Raw genomic sequence first — 19,077 nt, 5'->3', positions numbered from 1 at the left:
GAAGTTACTGAGAAAGAGTAAACTGAAATATTTAGTAAGTAGAAAATGTATGTTAAAATTTGAATACTTTTTTGAATGTAGCTGAAATCAATTTAAACCACCAGCAGACAGTACAATACGCCGATTATCTGTACTAAAAATAATGCAAAAAATGTAACATAGAAGAAGAGGCATTATTTTTAAAACCAATAAATAAACTGACTTGGAGAAATATATTTAGCCAAACACACCCGGCCCCTAAAAGCAACACTTCCTTCCCTACCTGACCTTCTCTGACTCAACACTTGCTGGTCTCTCCATTCTCCTGTTCTGATCGTCTGTAGCAGCTGGAGGAATCAGTAAGACCTACAAGCCTGTCCTGCTTCAACTGCACTCTGCTGGTCATACTAGAATGGGGAATTAGGAGAACACCAATTTAATTTAATATCATAAAAATATGATATAAAACTAAGTACAAGACACCCACCCACCAAATAATAAAAACACAGAAATTATGTGAATGTCCTCCTTCGGCCTGTGACCTGCCAGCTTAGTTTTACATCTGGAAGAAAATGTATATATTTCAGAGTTACATTGCTTCCCCTCATCGACAACACTGATTATGTGCTTGGTAAATAAATCATCTGCACAGTCACTTGACGTGTGGTGCAGATTAATGTGGACCTGATAACACTGGAGCAACGATCCGCTGTTTTCCCATTTTAGCTTCAATGCTAGTTAATACACACACACACACACACACACACACACACACACACACACACACACACACACACACACACACACACACACACACACACACACACACACGGAGGATTACACAACAGTTTTTAACAGATATTTCCTCCAGATATATTTGGTATTTTCCACGCTTAATGCCACTCGACAGAGGTGCGCTGGTTAACGAATTCAACATAAAGACAGGAGAATATTACACAAGCCTAGTTTATGAGCTTTACCTAGTGCTAACATTAGCTAGCACAATATGCTACCGGGGATCGCGGCAGACAAAATATCTGACTGTTGTCATAAGTTGTGTAAGATTTCTTCTTTGAAACAGGGTGGACACTTTAGAAGCTGCTAAACGGTGTAGTTTTGTGAAGATTACTTACCATTCACATTCTGTGTCTCGTCACCGAAGCCCTGCAGTTCGGGACAGAGTTCTGAGATCTCAGGGAGTCATCCGCTTTAGTCAGCGCTAACCAATCGGAACACGTCTTACATCGCTCGTCCTTAAGCCCCGCCCAGAATGTTCATGTAAGCTTCCCCAAAGCAAATAAAGTTGTATAAGCAATAAAACGAATTCAACCAAAAACTCAGAAAAAATTTCAACCTAAAAAAAGAGACTCAACCAAAATCAAAAACAAAAAAACTTAGTGATTTTTGCTTTGACATGATTTTTTTTTGATTGAATACTACTGTTTTTGTTTGACATGATTTTTTTTTTTGATTGAATAATTGTGAAACAAAACTAACTCCATATTTCAGCCTCAATTTCCAACCGTTTCACTTCAAGCTGATATTGCCCAAGTTGTGCTTTCACCTCAGCCTCAAATTGCAATCTGGCGAGACGAACCTTCAGGCGAGCATCAGCTTTGGACCCAACAGATCCAGAGGAAGCCGAGAGTGGATCAAACCTAGGAAGTGTGACAGGAGTCTGAATCCCACCAACCACCTTCATGTCCCCCTCTGGTGTTAGCTCCTGAGGTCTCTCTGCAATGTTCAAGGGGCCAGCAGATTCTGTCTCTGGAGCAGGCACAGCAACAGTTGGTAGAGCAGATGAGACCGGAGTCTGCAAAGGCAAAGATAAATTCAATACAACCAGTTTGTTCACAATTAGATCCCTTAACTCCCTTTTAAGCAGTTGCTTGGAATAAGAAATGGAAAAGTAACTTGCAATCTCAGCTAAGTCAGCTTTACGACAACATGCAAGTTGTTCAAGAGAAGGCTGTTCCAAGAACTGATCAATATTAAACTGAGCCATTTTGAACTAATAGCACAAACTGTACAGAGGCACCTCCAAGATGCAGAACCAAACAAATTTCCCTAAACTGTAGCCACGGGATTGTATTAAATATATCCCGGACGAGCCCCCATTTAATGTTACGACCCGGCTCGGCCAGGGGAAAGAGAAGTAACATTAAAAAAACCTAGATGTTAAGGTTTAACAATTTAGGGGTTTATTGTTTGGGTTTTGACAAAAATAAAAGGTAAAAATTAACAATAATCAAAAATGTAAGGACTTACAACAAAATGTGCTAAATAAAACAAAATCCACAAAACAATCAGAGTTGTAAATCAAAGATTTTAACCAAACAAAAATGGACTTTCAGTATAGGTTACAACAAAAAAAAAAACAACTACAAATCTCTAACAGAGATACAAAGGTCCCCCACAGGGACATGACAAGTTACACAAGCTAACAAAGCTATCAGAGCTGGCAAAAGCTAACAAAGCAAGTTTACAGCAGTAAACAAACACCCAACAAAGTGGCAAGCTGTACGAACAAAGAAACAGCCATGCCTTCTCCCAGGAAGTGCTTGGTTTTAAAAGGGAGGCCTCAACAGTGATTGGTGGAGCCGGCAATTGATGACCCAATCACGGTAGGCCACAGGACAACAAGGCAGTACCCTCTTCCAGGTGAAGTCAGTCTGATTAGCCACTGAAAACAACAAACAAACACAGAAAAGGCCACTGGCCGTAACAAAAACGTATCTACACAAGGAGGTAATTAAGCCATTTCATTCATTTGTACCTGTGGCACATCTAAAAACTGAAGGACACAGGCCCTTGAGGACTGGAGTATTATACTTGTGCTATAGAGCATCTTTGGAAGGAGCTGAAACATGCCATCTGGAAAAGGCACCCTTTAAACCTGAGACAAGTGGAGCAGTTTGCTCATGAAATACCTGCTGAGGAGCAGAAGTCTCATGGACAGTTATAGGAATCATTTGATTGCAGTGATTTCCTCAAAAGCGCATTTGTCAAACTCAAGGCCCGCGGGCCACATGTGGCCCGCCATGTTATTTTATGTGGCCCTCCCAGCGTTTTATATGGCCATGGATTGACTTAAAATAGGTTTTGAGCACGAATTGACTAAAAACTACATATCCCATAATGCATTCCGATTGTTACCAGCCAACATTACGGTTTCTCGCCACTAGAGAGCAGCAGAGTCACCTCAAACTGCTTATTGGTTTTCCCAGCGAATAAAACCGAGACATGGACAAGCTAACATCAAAACGCCCAAGAAAAGAAAAATCGATTTACAAGTAAGACTGTGAATGAAGATGTGTGTGAGCTGGTATCCGTTATCTTGACCGACAGCATAAAAAAAATCGGTCATGTACTATTTTTATCCGTGAAATTACAATCATATTAACATCGGCTATTTAGTCGCATTTTATGCTGTTAATATTTACCGTGAATCCAGATCCCATCACAAATTAAGCAGATAAATGTATCTGCATTTTTCTCCGTAGTGACAAAAACCACTGACTGTGGCCCCAATAACTTTTAATAAATTAAATTAAGCGACTTCACTTAAATTAGCATCACTTCACCCGCTGGGGTCTGAACGCACTTCCTCCTGGTTCCCATCTGCAGAAAAATCTGCGCTAATTCATCAGTCAGTTGGATCTGTCTGATCCAAACAGATCAACTGAACTCTGAGTGTTTTACCCTGCGTGGTTCGGTGTGAGCTTTTACCGGGATTTTTTTTTTTGCGTGGTTTAAGGCTCCATTTGTTAAATCCGCTGGATGAGTTTCTCCCAGCGGTTTCTAATTCTTCCGCAGTGGTTCAGCAGCGGACTGCGCATGTTACAGTCTAATTAACTTCTGCGTCATTTATTTCCTCAAGATAAACTGCCAGCTCCTCAAATGGATTAACACAACGTTGCATTTTCTTTAGTTTTCTCTGGTCTGTAATGGAGACTTGAATTTAACACGCCATTTCAACCAAAGGTTTTGAATGTGCTTCCTAACCAGACGCTCCGAAGCGTTATTTAACAATATGAGGTGTTTAATGTATTTTTAACATTGTATTTTTATATATTTATGCTAGGGCTGCCCAAGCCTAGTTTTCCAGAGCTACCATCTGCAACTTTAGATCCATTCCTTCTCTAAGACACCTGGATCACTGACTCATTATAAGCCTCTACAGAACTGAATGAGGGAAGTCAACCTTTTGTCTGGGATGTGTTTTAGCAGGGATGGATCTAAAAGTTGCAGTCTGGAGGACTGAACCTGGGCACTCCTGATTTGTACCGTCAATGTGGCCCATTGAGGGTTACCAATATGCTGAAGTGGCCCTCGGTGAAATTGAGTTTGACACCCCTGCTCAAAAGATTGTGCAACAAAATAGTACCATCATTTTTGTTCAGGCCTGTTTCATTAGTTTATTTTTTTTATTCTGTTGAAGCATATTTAAAAAGCAATGTTTGACTTTCATTTGTTCATTTTCACAGACTGTTTATTCATTATTACCTTTGTCAGATTCAAGTTATTTCTGTGACCATTGTGAATTTTTCTTTAACAGAGGGGTACCAACAATTTTGTCCGTGTGTAACTCAGAAAGAATTTGAATTGGTTGTTACGTCTCTTCCTCATAGCTTACATTCTTTAGCACAAACCATACGTTTAGACAAACTGTACCATAGCACATGACTTAATTTCAATTGAAGGAACAAATATAATGCATAAGAAATTTACAAACAGGTTTATCAGAACTCACTTAGAAACTTTCTCTACTCCCACAAGCAAACACAGATGGGGTTATTTGAGCAAAAATCTGTGGAGTGCAATGTTTTTATTGCCTTATAAATAATTGTTTACTAATATGATCAAAGAATTTTTATTTAAGATTTTACATAGATATTATCCAGTTAAAAATAACATGTGGCGCTTCTCTCCAAATATCAGCAACAACAACCGCCCTCACAATTTGTCAGTGTGAGGGCGGAATTATTGAACATTTATTTGTGGAGTATTCTCATTCTGTAATATTTTGGTCTGATTTGCAAAAACTCCTTACAGAAAAAATTGGAAAGAACATTGTTTTTTCAAATTTGCAAATATTGCTCATATTTAACAATTCAACCTTTTCTTTAGGTGAAATATAAGTAGTAAATCCAATTATAATCCTACAAAATACTATGTCCACAAGATGAAATGGAGTGAAAAAAATACCCTCATTTAATACATTTAAAGAAACTGGCTTGAAAAACTTAACTTTAATAATCAGAAACATTAACTGTTCCTCAGCAATTTTACTTTCTCCGTTATATTTTTTACTTTTGCTTCTTTTGCTGTAACAAATCATTTATGTACTTTTTAAGAAAATAATATAGACGAAAAGGTACACATTGTTTTACATTACCAATTTATGTACATGTTTAACTTTTTTTTTTTTTTTTACTTTGTTCTACTTTGAAGATTGCAAGACATCAACATCAAACTTGTCAATGTTTGTGGTTATTCTTTGTTTTGTTTGTTTTTTATGTGGCATTTCTCATTGTGCTAAAGATCCTCTATGTATGGTTGAATGGTTGAATTATTTGTTTGAAAAAATAAAACAAAAAGAAAAAAGTTAGCAAAAGGCCAGACCTGTCTGAATTCAGGTGTTCTCTTCTGGTTATCATTTATTCGAAGGACCTGTCCTACGTAGACCGGGTCCTTCGAAGGATGCAGTCCCTGAATTCTGGACAGCACCATCTCCACTAGTACAGTGAGATGTTTCTGGAATAACCAGAAAACAAGAAAAAAAAAGAGCCTTTAGGGAACCAGACAGGGCGTTACTGAGACTCCTCAAAACAGAAGCAGCTCAAAGTCAAGATTAGAGTCAAAAATAAGTACAGGAAGAAGCTGGAGAACAAACTGAAGAAGAACAATATCAGAGATGTGTGGTTAGCGATGAAGAAGATTACAGGTTTCAAGCAAAAGGAAACCTGTAAAAGGAAATAGATGGATCCTGTCACATCTCAGATGTTTCATCTTCCACCTCATACTGACCATCCTCTTCATGAGACTGTCTTGAGAAAACAGAGTATCTTCAGTCAGAGACTTCTTCAGATTCGCTGTAGTACAGACAAGAGATCTTTCCTGCCACCAGCCATCACCATCTTCAATAACTCTGAAGAATCTGAATAAAAGAGCTACATTTCTGCAGTTGACTTCAAATGGTTTTGCAATTTCAACAAAAAACATTCAGTGCTGTATTTTCGCAGGAAATTTAAATTTTTGCAGTTGACAGCTAGATGTCAAAGTTCTTCCAATATCATCTTTGCTATGAGCACAGTGCACATCATCAAGTGGTATTCATACCCCACCTTGGCTGTTTGATGATTTGAGTTGAATTAGTTAAGGATTTACCAAAGGGTTAACTAAAAAATGACTGTTTCATAAAGGTAAAGCCATGAAGCGAGTCATTTATTTCTGAAGAAAAAAAATAACACATTTAGTTTAACTTACATTTCACAATAGTAAGAATTTCTATATTTGAGGTAGAATGCTACATTACAGTCAAACTGAGCTTGACCCTTCTGTCAAATTTTAATCGGATGATTGATTGATGGCCTTAATTAATTGATATTAATTGATATCAAACCCCTCCCCCCAACCCCTCGTGACCGGATGTCCCCCCTTTCCTCCCCCAACCCCCCGTGACCATCTCGTGATTGAATCCCCTCCCCGAACAGAGACTTTATTTAGACTTTGAATTTGTCAATAGAAACGGAATAATTTACTTGTAAATTAGCAGTGAATAAATAAATATAGTATATCCCAAACAAAACAGATAAATAAATATATTATATTCCAAACAATATTGGTTGCTGAGCTTGAGAAGTGAAAGGGATGAGTGGAGATGGTGAATACATTCAAAGTGGAGTGACCCCGGCCCTGCACACCATGGCATTTGTGTGTGCGTGTGTCCCCAAGCATAAAGCAGCCTATAGATTCACCACACCATTTGTGTGAGCTGACATGACCAACTCGGGACGGTCATATGAGGGATAATAAAAATAATAATAATAAATGCAGCCGGTGCTTTTTTTAAAAGTTGAACAAAAAACCTCTCTGCTTTTGACCATCTCAGAAGGGAAGAGGACTGACCTTTACCCTCCTCACCACACCATACCATTTATGCGTCCAGCGCGTGTTAGCTTACAGTGCGTTATTTGATGTTGGACAACAGACTTATAGCTAGGCAAGAGGGGCTGACCTCTGACCCTGCAACTGTTCATGACTGCCTCAGGCAATCCTTTTGAAGGAAAACAACAGTTTATCTGTTTTACTGCAATATTTATGGCATCACGACTGGTCGGTGCTGACTATGAGTTTGTAATTTCCTTCCTCCGTTCCGAAAACAGTCACTTAAATTTTAAACTCTACAGATACTTTCTGTAACAGCTGCTAGTGGGATACATTTCAGTAAAAGTTCCTCATCTGTAATTGTATTTCTTAAGGATATGTGTCAGGTAGTAAACAGGTCTATGTGAGGCTACTCAAATTTAACTTTTAGCTTTTCTACAGTTAAAGTGAAAGACAAACTAACATCGATCCCTTTCCAGAATTTGTCCTCTCATCATTGTGAATGCTACTTTGCTTCAGTCTTTTTCCTGTTGTTGTATCAACACTGATCTTCTCGGTGCTTCATGGTTTCTCCAAAATAGTAAAGGTTGGTTTAAGTACATTTGAAACTCATAGATTTTTTTTTCTTCAACAATTGCTAGTGTGATGCATTTCAGTAAAAGTTCATCATCTGTAAATTTTATTTTTTGAGAATATGTGACAGCGACTAAACAGGCCCAGGTGAGGCTGCTGCTCATATTTATCTTTCAGTTTTCCCCAAAGTTTAAAGTTTTTTACACTGTACAACCACACTTGAAGAGTTGCTCCAACATGGTAAATTGTTTTGTTACCTTTAAAATTATCTACAGCTTTTGTCTCTGACTTATACGCTCTTTGTTTTTTTGTTTTTTTGGCCCTAATGATTCTTTTACTCCATCCGTTATCTTACATGCTTAAGTGCACTAACAAAATATAGTTCACCTGTAGTTGTTAAGGTTCCATTACTAAAAAATTATAAATGATCAATGTGAACCATCAGTCTTAAAATATTTAGTACGATTTCTATTTATTTAGATTTGATGTTTTGATGTGAGCACTTGGATTTCTATCGATTTATTAAATGATGCTCTATGTAAATATTTATCAAACTGAATGATCATTCAGGTTTTATATAGTTTTTTTTCTTTTCATTCAATGTTTGTTGCAGAAATTCAAACATATGCTGGCTATCGACCAACAATTCAATCAGTGAATCTTTGCTTTTTTTCTCAACTAGCCCCTCTCAGGGAGACTTACTTACATCTTCTGACACCTGGCCCAACTTATAATAACATTAACCAAGTTTGCTGTTGGTACACTTACCTAAAGAATAAAACTTGCTCGCTACACAACCGAGCTCCAAGAGTTGGTCACAACATGGTGAATTGTTTTGTTACCTTCAAAATTATCTACAACTTTATTTTTTCCTTTGTCCTAATGATGCTACCTGTTCATTAATGTTCACTAACAGACAGTACACCTCTTGTAACTGATAAGTGTATAAATGTGAAGCATCAGTATGCGTTCAAGAAGATCATATCAGTCAGATTTCGTAAAATATCATGAAACTCAAAGGAATCAAAATTATAGTTCACAGAAAGGTAATCTATCCTTTTTAGGGAGCTTTGACTGTGAAAGGAATGAATAAAATATACTATGAAAAAATTCAATTTGCAGAATCCTGATAATAAAGCTTCAATTGTGAACTGAATGATCAGATTGTATCTAGACACAAAAGAATCGACTGTTAATTAGTAACCATACTACGGAAATGACCACCAAGATCTGAACAAACAAGAAACTTGACTACCTCAAGAGATTTCACTCGTTGGACAATGAACCGTCTGACTTTCTTTAGTCGACTAAATTTAATCTTACCACATTTTTGCTGTAGAGCAAACGGGTACTGAGTTTGAAGCGTGGATCAGATGCCTCCAGCCGTCTGCTAAAGCTAGACTCCGGCCTTCCTCACTGTAAAATAAAACATTCTGCTTAATTAAAGAGTTCAAGTGAACTTCATTTAATTCTCAACAACTTGTTTGTACTCATCTTAAACAAGCGGCAGAAACTTTTGGATTTAAAAAAGAAAGAAAAAAAGATGCTTTATAAGTTAATCTATTTAAGTTGAGTCTGCAACAACTAGAATAAAATAAAAAGTGAACTATTTGAAAGTAGTGAGGATTTTGGGATGGTAAATGTTTAACATTTTAACATACACAGACATTACTCCATTTCTACTCAAGCAAACCAAAAGGTTTGGAACAGAACCACTATGTCAAGTAACCACATGCAGTTCTGTCGTTACTTGACGACAGAACTGCATGTTCTTTTTTTTCAAGTAGCCCCTCTCACGGAGACTTACTTACATCTTACTTACATCTTCAATGCAAAAATAAATTTTGCATTGAATAATATTTTGGATGAGTTTAAGAATATTGTTTGCCAAAATCACACAATGTAACTACACTTGTCCTTTACACGTTGCAGTAATTGAATCTTTTGGGGCAATTGGTTTGCATAAATTTAAGTAACTACAACCTATTTTCCTGCTCCACATACTTGGCTAGCAATTTTCCAGTTAGCTTCCCAGTCTGAACTTCTGGACAACGTCTCGATTCAGTCAAATCTTCTACCCTGTATCTCCTGTACTCTGATATTCTACTACATCCACTCTGTGAATGCTTTGCTTGCTGGTCTTCTTCATGCTTTGAATGCAGCATCAGGTTTCTCTTACTTTAACCCGCCCAACATGCAGCTGATTGGCATGTTAGCCTTTCCAGTCCCTCCCAGTGAGGCGGTGCTTCACAAAGCAAGCTGTTTGTCAAACTGTTGATCTCCCTCAGAAGATGAGAAGACATGGTGACTGAGTTTTAGACACTAGTAGCCAGCAGCTCATGCAGCTTTTTACTAAACGGCAGTCCTAAAAGTATATATCTTTAAATTATGAATAAATATGTACAATTTCATAATTATTTGATCCAGCGGTTATCGAAGTTTGGTAATAATGCAATACAGGGATTGTTGTTTCTTAATGTCAGTGTTACTGCTACTGGAGTGAGACAGTAAGAAGACAAGGAACAGGGTTAAATGAGGATTTAGAAATAAAAATACAAAGATGATAGTTGTATTTACTGGGAGAAAGACTATGACTAGTTATCAGGACAGAATGAGACCCATAAAACTGTTGGGTCCATATGATCCAAGGAGTGAACCGGTCATCTTCTCCAACAATTTATTACCCTTTCGGAACTACGTTTGGACACCAGGTGCAGGAACATCACAACACCCTTATATCAAACATTTTTCATCCTTATATCAGTGATTTAAAACTATTTCTAATTTCTGATACCATACGGCAGGCTGCAAAGTTGTGCATGAATGTAAAATTAATTTATTTTCTTCACTGATAGAAAAGTGTAATGTGTTTATTATGAGTAGGATTAACCGAGCTGAAGGAAAACAAAGAAAAAGGAGAAATATTCATTGATACAGAACCGAATCAGCAAATATGAACTTAGGAAACTATTGAAACCTTCAAGAATCTTATGTTGTGTAAGATATTTAAGAAAATAATAGTGAAACAGCACTCATGAGTTGCTTTATTTGGCTGTTATCTCTAAAATATGTTACTTTTTATGTTGAACACCAGACACATCTCACCTCTTTCCCACAGTTTTTCACTTAGTTCCACGACTGCAGTGGATTTTATAGTCAGTGTTAAAAGCAGCACAGAGTCTGAAGCCATGGAGGAAATTTACGTCAACATGGAACCTGTTGGACAAACTGCATCTAAGCACACAGGTAAGAATAAAGTTACAGAGAAATCTAGTATGTATTTAATTGGATTTTGCTAAGGTTCAGGTTTTCGTTAAGGTTCGAACAGCTCCAAAGAGAGGCTCTGCCTCTGTGTGGCTTTGGGAATCCTGAATGTTTTACTTTTGGCTGAACTCATCGCCATCAGTGTACGCAGTGAGTCTTCTTCAAGATGAGTACATTTTAATACAGTAAATTTTATGTTTCTGTGATAAAAATGTCATCGGCTCTTCTGAAATCAAACTGACCAAATAACAAGGGTTTGAAAAGTATAAAGCTTGGTGACTCAAAGTGTTGCAGAGAGGTGAATCTGTGTTACATGAGTTTGATTCTTTTTCAGCAACGGTTGCATTTGTTGCCATTTAGGTTAGCATGTCTTTAATATCTCCTCTTTTTCCACTATTTACCCAACAATTTATTGTTCAGTGTTGCCTCAGTTTAAGTTCTACAGCCATAACCAAAATCATAAAACTATTTTATAAGTCTTGAGTGAAAATTCGATGCGACTTTTATTTTTGCAAACATGCTTGTTGATTTTTTTTCCAGCTCATGACATGACAGCAGATTTTTCTGACATTAGTAACTTTCTGACTGAGCAGAATAGTGACAGCAAGTTTCCCTCCACGAACGCTAACGTCACTGAAACGACTCCACGAGCTGAAGAGACTTCAAGGTTTGTCAAAACTTTGAAAAAATTTGGATCTCATTAAAATGTCTAAAACCTTTTCCCCTCTGAATTTTAGAGTACAACTAATAACTTTCCTTTTGTGGCTAAATTCATATAATGTAAATGACCAACTTTTATTTTAATTTATTAAGTACTGTATAATTTGTGTGCTCTAAAAACAACAATGTAAAAGAAGCAAAACTTTTTTTTTTCTTACAGAACGGACAAACATCAGTTGTTCCTGTTAATTCAGGGGCTGCAGAAGAAAAAAGGAGCAAATCCAGTAGAGATTTATGATTAGGATTTGTGTTCGGTGTGATATTATTTACCAACAATCATGTAGCTTATTAGTATGGTGTTACATAAAACCTAAAGATAAAATGTACACTTGTTGTGACTTATAAAACAACAGTTTTACCGGATGTACTCTTTCTTGTTAAAAACTCTGACTTGATAAACAAACGTTGGAGGATGGTTGGTTGTGGGGAGAATCGGTTCAGCATGAGGCTTTCTGATTATGTCTTAATGTGACTTTTACTACGAGACTTTATGGAACTCCATTGGTGCCCAGTAATAAAGAAACAAAGAAAGAAGGTAGCATACGTACATGTTGGTTCTCCTGAAAATATGGATAAAATCAGTCATTACAGGGTAAAAGTAATTTGAAGAGGGGGGAAGCATATAAACAAGTCAAGTCAATAACAAGTCAATAACATGATGCAATCCACATTTTTAACTCGGATAACTTAACTTTTTTTTTTACTGTCTTAAATAATACATTTAAATTGCTGCACTGTTAAGTAGAATGGAAATGACTTTTTTGTAAATTGTCTTAAGATTACCTATTGTAAATTAGTGTTATATAAAAGAATTGTATTATGAAAGGTTTTAATTTGCCCAACGGACTGGACTGAAGAAAAATGATGAGCAATGGTTGATGAAAGCAAAAATTGGTATTTTTTGGTAACATCAAAAGTTCATTTTTGAGGTCAAACTAAAAATATGTACATTTCTTTCCAATACATTTTTCCACATACCATGGCCTGGTGTCTGAGCAGATGAAGGTCATCCCTATTGTCAGAAACCGTGATGTTAAGTTTGACTTACGAACCAATTTTCAAAAACACTAGTCATAATATCCTGTTCGGCATAATTCACAGTACGCAAAGTCTAAACAGTCTAAAAACAAGCATAAGAATCACCATAAAGTCATGACCTAAAAACGCTTGTGAAAACATTCTTGCTCCTGAATCTGGCTCAGGAAAATTAAATCAGCTGTCTGCCCCGTGTTCTTTGTTGGATCATTTTTGTAGCTTGATGTACTAGTAGTAGTAATATCATGTAGTCCAATAGTGACAGAGAGCAACATCAAAGTTTGCAATAAGTTTTGCATTGAATCAATGGCAGGAAACTGAGTTGTCATTATGGTAGTTTTATTTGAAGAACTTTTATTCCTTAGATAATAGTGCTGCAGGAGGAGGTTCTATATTTAGAACCTTGTAAATACCTAATATTGTATTTACCCCCATTTTCCACCCTCATTTGTTTATTTTACATCAATGGCATGTTAAAAGGGCAGGCTGTACACTGTGATAGAGATATTTGTCATTTTAAAGACCTGTTCCAGGAGCTTTGACACCTCTGACCACTGCAGCTTGTCCAGGCCACAGCCGATTCTGAGGGGTAGACACGAGACAAACAATTATTTCCAATATAGAAGAAGATTTAAGGATATATGTCACAGTTATGTATCCACAGTTGTTCCTACAAACCGGGGTATTGATATCCTATTGACACCATTTTGTAAGCAGTGAGACTTCATGTCTTCCAGACTCTGTCTCAGGCTGACATATGTTGGTTTCTGGCTGGCTTTTTTCTTTGTGATCTGAGACACATAATAGGAAAGATACAGTTACCAGATTGAATAATGAACCAACTCTGGTCCTATGCAGTATAATTAACCATGGTAAGTTTACCAGATAGTAGATGAAGTGTTGATCATGTGCCAGTACAGCACACTGCCCTGGAAGCTTCTCTGTTAGGACATACATAATAAAAAAAATTAAAATAAAATAAAAAAAGGATATGATTTAGTACCTACTGTTGAAATAAGACATTTGAATGAAGTGCATAAACATGAAACACTTTTTTCCCCAAACAAAGACTTGAGTAACTAGTCTGACTCACTCTGATCCTTTAACTCGGAAACTCGGCCAAACTTCTTCTTGAACATCACCGCTATGCCTGCTCCCATACGACAATCTTCACTGATGCAGTGGGCCAAGGATTCATCCCGAGGGCAGGAGAACAAATCTCCAGTGATATACTTCAATGTCCAGCTGGTTGATTGATAGAGTTTCTCAGTTTTGCACATGTTGATGCTCTCTTCAAGCAGGACTTGGAGAAAACTATCCATCTACCCCAACACTTGGCTGTGTCACTCTGTACCTTAAAGCACCACCCACTTTAGCTGATTTTTTTTTTTTTTTTTCCCCACATTTTAATTTTCCTGAGCCAGATTCAGGAGCAAGAATGTTTTCACAAGCGTTTTTAGGTCATGACTTTATGGTGATTCTTATGCTTGTTTTTAGACTGTTTAGACTTTGCGTACTGTGAATTATGCCGAACAGGATATTATGACTAGTGTTTTTGAAAATTGGTTCGTAAGTCAAACTTAACATCACGGTTTCTGACAATAGGGATGACCTTCATCTGCTCAGACACCAGGCCATGGTATGTGGAAAAATGTATTGGAAAGAAATGTACATATTTTTAGTTTGACCTCAAAAATGAACTTTTGATGTTACCAAAAAATACCAATTTTTGCTTTCATCAACCATTGCTCATCATTTTTCTTCAGTCCAGTCCGTTGGGCAAATTAAAACCTTTCATAATACAATTCTTTTATATAACACTAATTTACAATAGGTAATCTTAAGACAATTTACAAAAAAGTCATTTCCATTCTACTTAACAGTGCAGCAATTTAAATGTATTATTTAAGACAGTAAAAAAAAAAGTTAAGTTATCCGAGTTAAAAATGTGGATTGCATCATGTTATTGACTTGTTATTGACTTGACTTGTTTATATGCTTCCCCCCTCTTCAAATTACTTTTACCCTGTAATGACTGATTTTATCCATATTTTCAGGAGAACCAACATGTACGTATGCTACCTTCTTTCTTTGTTTCTTTATTACTGGGCACCAATGGAGTTCCATAAAGTCTCGTAGTAAAAGTCACATTAAGACATAATCAGAAAGCCTCATGCTGAACCGATTCTCCCCACAACCAACCATCCTCCAACGTTTGTTTATCAAGTCAGAGTTTTTAACAAGAAAGAGTACATCCGGTAAAACTGTTGTTTTATAAGTCACAACAAGTGTACATTTTATCTTTAGGTTTTATGTAACACCATACTAATAAGCTACATGATTGTTGGTAAATAATATCACACCGAACACAAATCCTAATCATAAATCTCTACTGGATTTGCTCCTTTTTTCTTCTGCAGCCCCTGAATTAACAGGAACAACTGATGTTTGTCCGTTCTGTAAGAAAAAAAAAAGTTTTGCTTCTTTTACATTGTTGTTTTTAGAGCACACAAATTATACAGTACTTAATAAATTAAAATAAAAGTTGGTCATTTACATTATATGAATTTAGCCACAAAAGGAAAGTTATTAGTTGTACTCTAAAATTCAGAGGGGAAAAGGTTTTAGACATTTTAATGAGATCCAAATTTTTTCAAAGTTTTGACAAACCTTGAAGTCTCTTCAGCTCGTGGAGTCGTTTCAGTGACGTTAGCGTTCGTGGAGGGAAACTTGCTGTCACTATTCTGCTCAGTCAGAAAGTTACTAATGTCAGAAAAATCTGCTGTCATGTCATGAGCTGGAAAAAAAATCAACAAGCATGTTTGCAAAAATAAAAGTCGCATCGAATTTTCACTCAAGACTTATAAAATAGTTTTATGATTTTGGTTATGGCTGTAGAACTTAAACTGAGGCAACACTGAACAATAAATTGTTGGGTAAATAGTGGAAAAAGAGGAGATATTAAAGACATGCTAACCTAAATGGCAACAAATGCAACCGTTGCTGAAAAAGAATCAAACTCATGTAACACAGATTCACCTCTCTGCAACACTTTGAGTCACCAAGCTTTATACTTTTCAAACCCTTGTTATTTGGTCAGTTTGATTTCAGAAGAGCCGATGACATTTTTATCACAGAAACATAAAATTTACTGTATTAAAATGTACTCATCTTGAAGAAGACTCACTGCGTACACTGATGGCGATGAGTTCAGCCAAAAGTAAAACATTCAGGATTCCCAAAGCCACACAGAGGCAGAGCCTCTCTTTGGAGCTGTTCGAACCTTAACGAAAACCTGAACCTTAGCAAAATCCAATTAAATACATACTAGATTTCTCTGTAACTTTATTCTTACCTGTGTGCTTAGATGCAGTTTGTCCAACAGGTTCCATGTTGACGTAAATTTCCTCCATGGCTTCAGACTCTGTGCTGCTTTTAACACTGACTATAAAATCCACTGCAGTCGTGGAACTAAGTGAAAAACTGTGGGAAAGAGGTGAGATGTGTCTGGTGTTCAACATAAAAAGTAACATATTTTAGAGATAACAGCCAAATAAAGCAACTCATGAGTGCTGTTTCACTATTATTTTCTTAAATATCTTACACAACATAAGATTCTTGAAGGTTTCAATAGTTTCCTAAGTTCATATTTGCTGATTCGGTTCTGTATCAATGAATATTTCTCCTTTTTCTTTGTTTTCCTTCAGCTCGGTTAATCCTACTCATAATAAACACATTACACTTTTCTATCAGTGAAGAAAATAAATTAATTTTACATTCATGCACAACTTTGCAGCCTGCCGTATGGTATCAGAAATTAGAAATAGTTTTAAATCACTGATATAAGGATGAAAAATGTTTGATATAAGGGTGTTGTGATGTTCCTGCACCTGGTGTCCAAACGTAGTTCCGAAAGGGTAATAAATTGTTGGAGAAGATGACCGGTTCACTCCTTGGATCATATGGACCCAACAGTTTTATGGGTCTCATTCTGTCCTGATAACTAGTCATAGTCTTTCTCCCAGTAAATACAACTATCATCTTTGTATTTTTATTTCTAAATCCTCATTTAACCCTGTTCCTTGTCTTCTTACTGTCTCACTCCAGTAGCAGTAACACTGACATTAAGAAACAACAATCCCTGTATTGCATTATTACCAAACTTCGATAACCGCTGGATCAAATAATTATGAAATTGTACATATTTATTCATAATTTAAAGATATATACTTTTAGGACTGCCGTTTAGTAAAAAGCTGCATGAGCTGCTGGCTACTAGTGTCTAAAACTCAGTCACCATGTCTTCTCATCTTCTGAGGGAGATCAACAGTTTGACAAACAGCTTGCTTTGTGAAGCACCGCCTCACTGGGAGGGACTGGAAAGGCTAACATGCCAATCAGCTGCATGTTGGGCGGGTTAAAGTAAGAGAAACCTGATGCTGCATTCAAAGCATGAAGAAGACCAGCAAGCAAAGCATTCACAGAGTGGATGTAGTAGAATATCAGAGTACAGGAGATACAGGGTAGAAGATTTGACTGAATCGAGACGTTGTCCAGAAGTTCAGACTGGGAAGCTAACTGGAAAATTGCTAGCCAAGTATGTGGAGCAGGAAAATAGGTTGTAGTTACTTAAATTTATGCAAACCAATTGCCCCAAAAGATTCAATTACTGCAACGTGTAAAGGACAAGTGTAGTTACATTGTGTGATTTTGGCAAACAATATTCTTAAACTCATCCAAAATATTATTCAATGCAAAATTTATTTTTGCATTGAAGATGTAAGTAAGATGTAAGTAAGTCTCCGTGAGAGGGGCTACTTGAAAAAAAAGAACATGCAGTTCTGTCGTCAAGTAACGACAGAACTGCATGTGGTTACTTGACATAGTGGTTCTGTTCCAAACCTTTTGGTTTGCTTGAGTAGAAATGGAGTAATGTCTGTGTATGTTAAAATGTTAAACATTTACCATCCCAAAATCCTCACTACTTTCAAATAGTTCACTTTTTATTTTATTCTAGTTGTTGCAGACTCAACTTAAATAGATTAACTTATAAAGCATCTTTTTTTCTTTCTTTTTTAAATCCAAAAGTTTCTGCCGCTTGTTTAAGATGAGTACAAACAAGTTGTTGAGAATTAAATGAAGTTCACTTGAACTCTTTAATTAAGCAGAATGTTTTATTTTACAGTGAGGAAGGCCGGAGTCTAGCTTTAGCAGACGGCTGGAGGCATCTGATCCACGCTTCAAACTCAGTACCCGTTTGCTCTACAGCAAAAATGTGGTAAGATTAAATTTAGTCGACTAAAGAAAGTCAGACGGTTCATTGTCCAACGAGTGAAATCTCTTGAGGTAGTCAAGTTTCTTGTTTGTTCAGATCTTGGTGGTCATTTCCGTAGTATGGTTACTAATTAACAGTCGATTCTTTTGTGTCTAGATACAATCTGATCATTCAGTTCACAATTGAAGCTTTATTATCAGGATTCTGCAAATTGAATTTTTTCATAGTATATTTTATTCATTCCTTTCACAGTCAAAGCTCCCTAAAAAGGATAGATTACCTTTCTGTGAACTATAATTTTGATTCCTTTGAGTTTCATGATATTTTACGAAATCTGACTGATATGATCTTCTTGAACGCATACTGATGCTTCACATTTATACACTTATCAGTTACAAGAGGTGTACTGTCTGTTAGTGAACATTAATGAACAGGTAGCATCATTAGGACAAAGGAAAAAATAAAGTTGTAGATAATTTTGAAGGTAACAAAACAATTCACCATGTTGTGACCAACTCTTGGAGCTCGGTTGTGTAGCGAGCAAGTTTTATTCTTTAGGTAAGTGTACCAACAGCAAACTTGGTTAATGTTATTATAAGTTGGGCCAGGTGTCAGAAGATGTAAGTAAGTCTCCCTGAGAGGGGCTAGTTGAGAAAAAAAGCAAAGATTCACTGATTGAATTGTTGGTCGATAGCCAGCATATGTTTGAATTTCTGCAACAAACATTGAATGAAAAGAAAAAAAACTATATAAAACCTGAATGATCATTCAGTTTGATAAATATTTACATAGAGCATCATTTAATAAATCGATAGAAATCCAAGTGCTCACATCAAAACATCAAATCTAAATAAATAGAAATCGTACTAAATATTTTAAGACTGATGGTTCACATTGATCATTTATAATTTTTTAGTAATGGAACCTTAACAACTACAGGTGAACTATATTTTGTTAGTGCACTTAAGCATGTAAGATAACGGATGGAGTAAAAGAATCATTAGGGCCAAAAAAACAAAAAAACAAAGAGCGTATAAGTCAGAGACAAAAGCTGTAGATAATTTTAAAGGTAACAAAACAATTTACCATGTTGGAGCAACTCTTCAAGTGTGGTTGTACAG

The 19,077-nt window shown here is 36.4% G+C and overlaps 2 long non-coding RNA genes across 2 annotated transcripts; one reads left to right on the top strand and one right to left on the bottom strand.

The window, feature by feature from the left end:
* The first annotated feature begins 10,391 nt into the window (after window positions 1-10,391).
* Window positions 10,392-12,009, top strand: LOC148160112 (uncharacterized). Its single transcript, XR_015762466.1, has 3 exons — window positions 10,392-10,908; window positions 10,981-11,593; window positions 11,807-12,009. It is a non-coding gene; the product is annotated as an uncharacterized LOC148160112 (long non-coding RNA).
* Window positions 12,010-13,010: 1,001 nt separating this feature from the next.
* On the bottom strand, window positions 13,011-16,553 carry LOC148160111 (uncharacterized). Its single transcript, XR_015762465.1, has 4 exons — window positions 16,037-16,553; window positions 15,352-15,964; window positions 13,775-15,138; window positions 13,011-13,622 (listed from the first exon to the last, which is right to left on the bottom strand). It is a non-coding gene; the product is annotated as an uncharacterized LOC148160111 (long non-coding RNA).
* Window positions 16,554-19,077: the final 2,524 nt, after the last annotated feature.

This window comes from Poecilia mexicana, unplaced genomic scaffold, assembly GCF_051168715.1.
Source record: "Poecilia mexicana isolate PSO_F unplaced genomic scaffold, ASM5116871v1 scaffold_3, whole genome shotgun sequence".
NCBI classification, from domain to species: domain Eukaryota; kingdom Metazoa; phylum Chordata; class Actinopteri; order Cyprinodontiformes; family Poeciliidae; genus Poecilia; species Poecilia mexicana.
The sequence above is the reverse complement of the archived record's forward strand: the minus strand, read 5'-3'. Positions and strand labels throughout refer to the sequence as shown.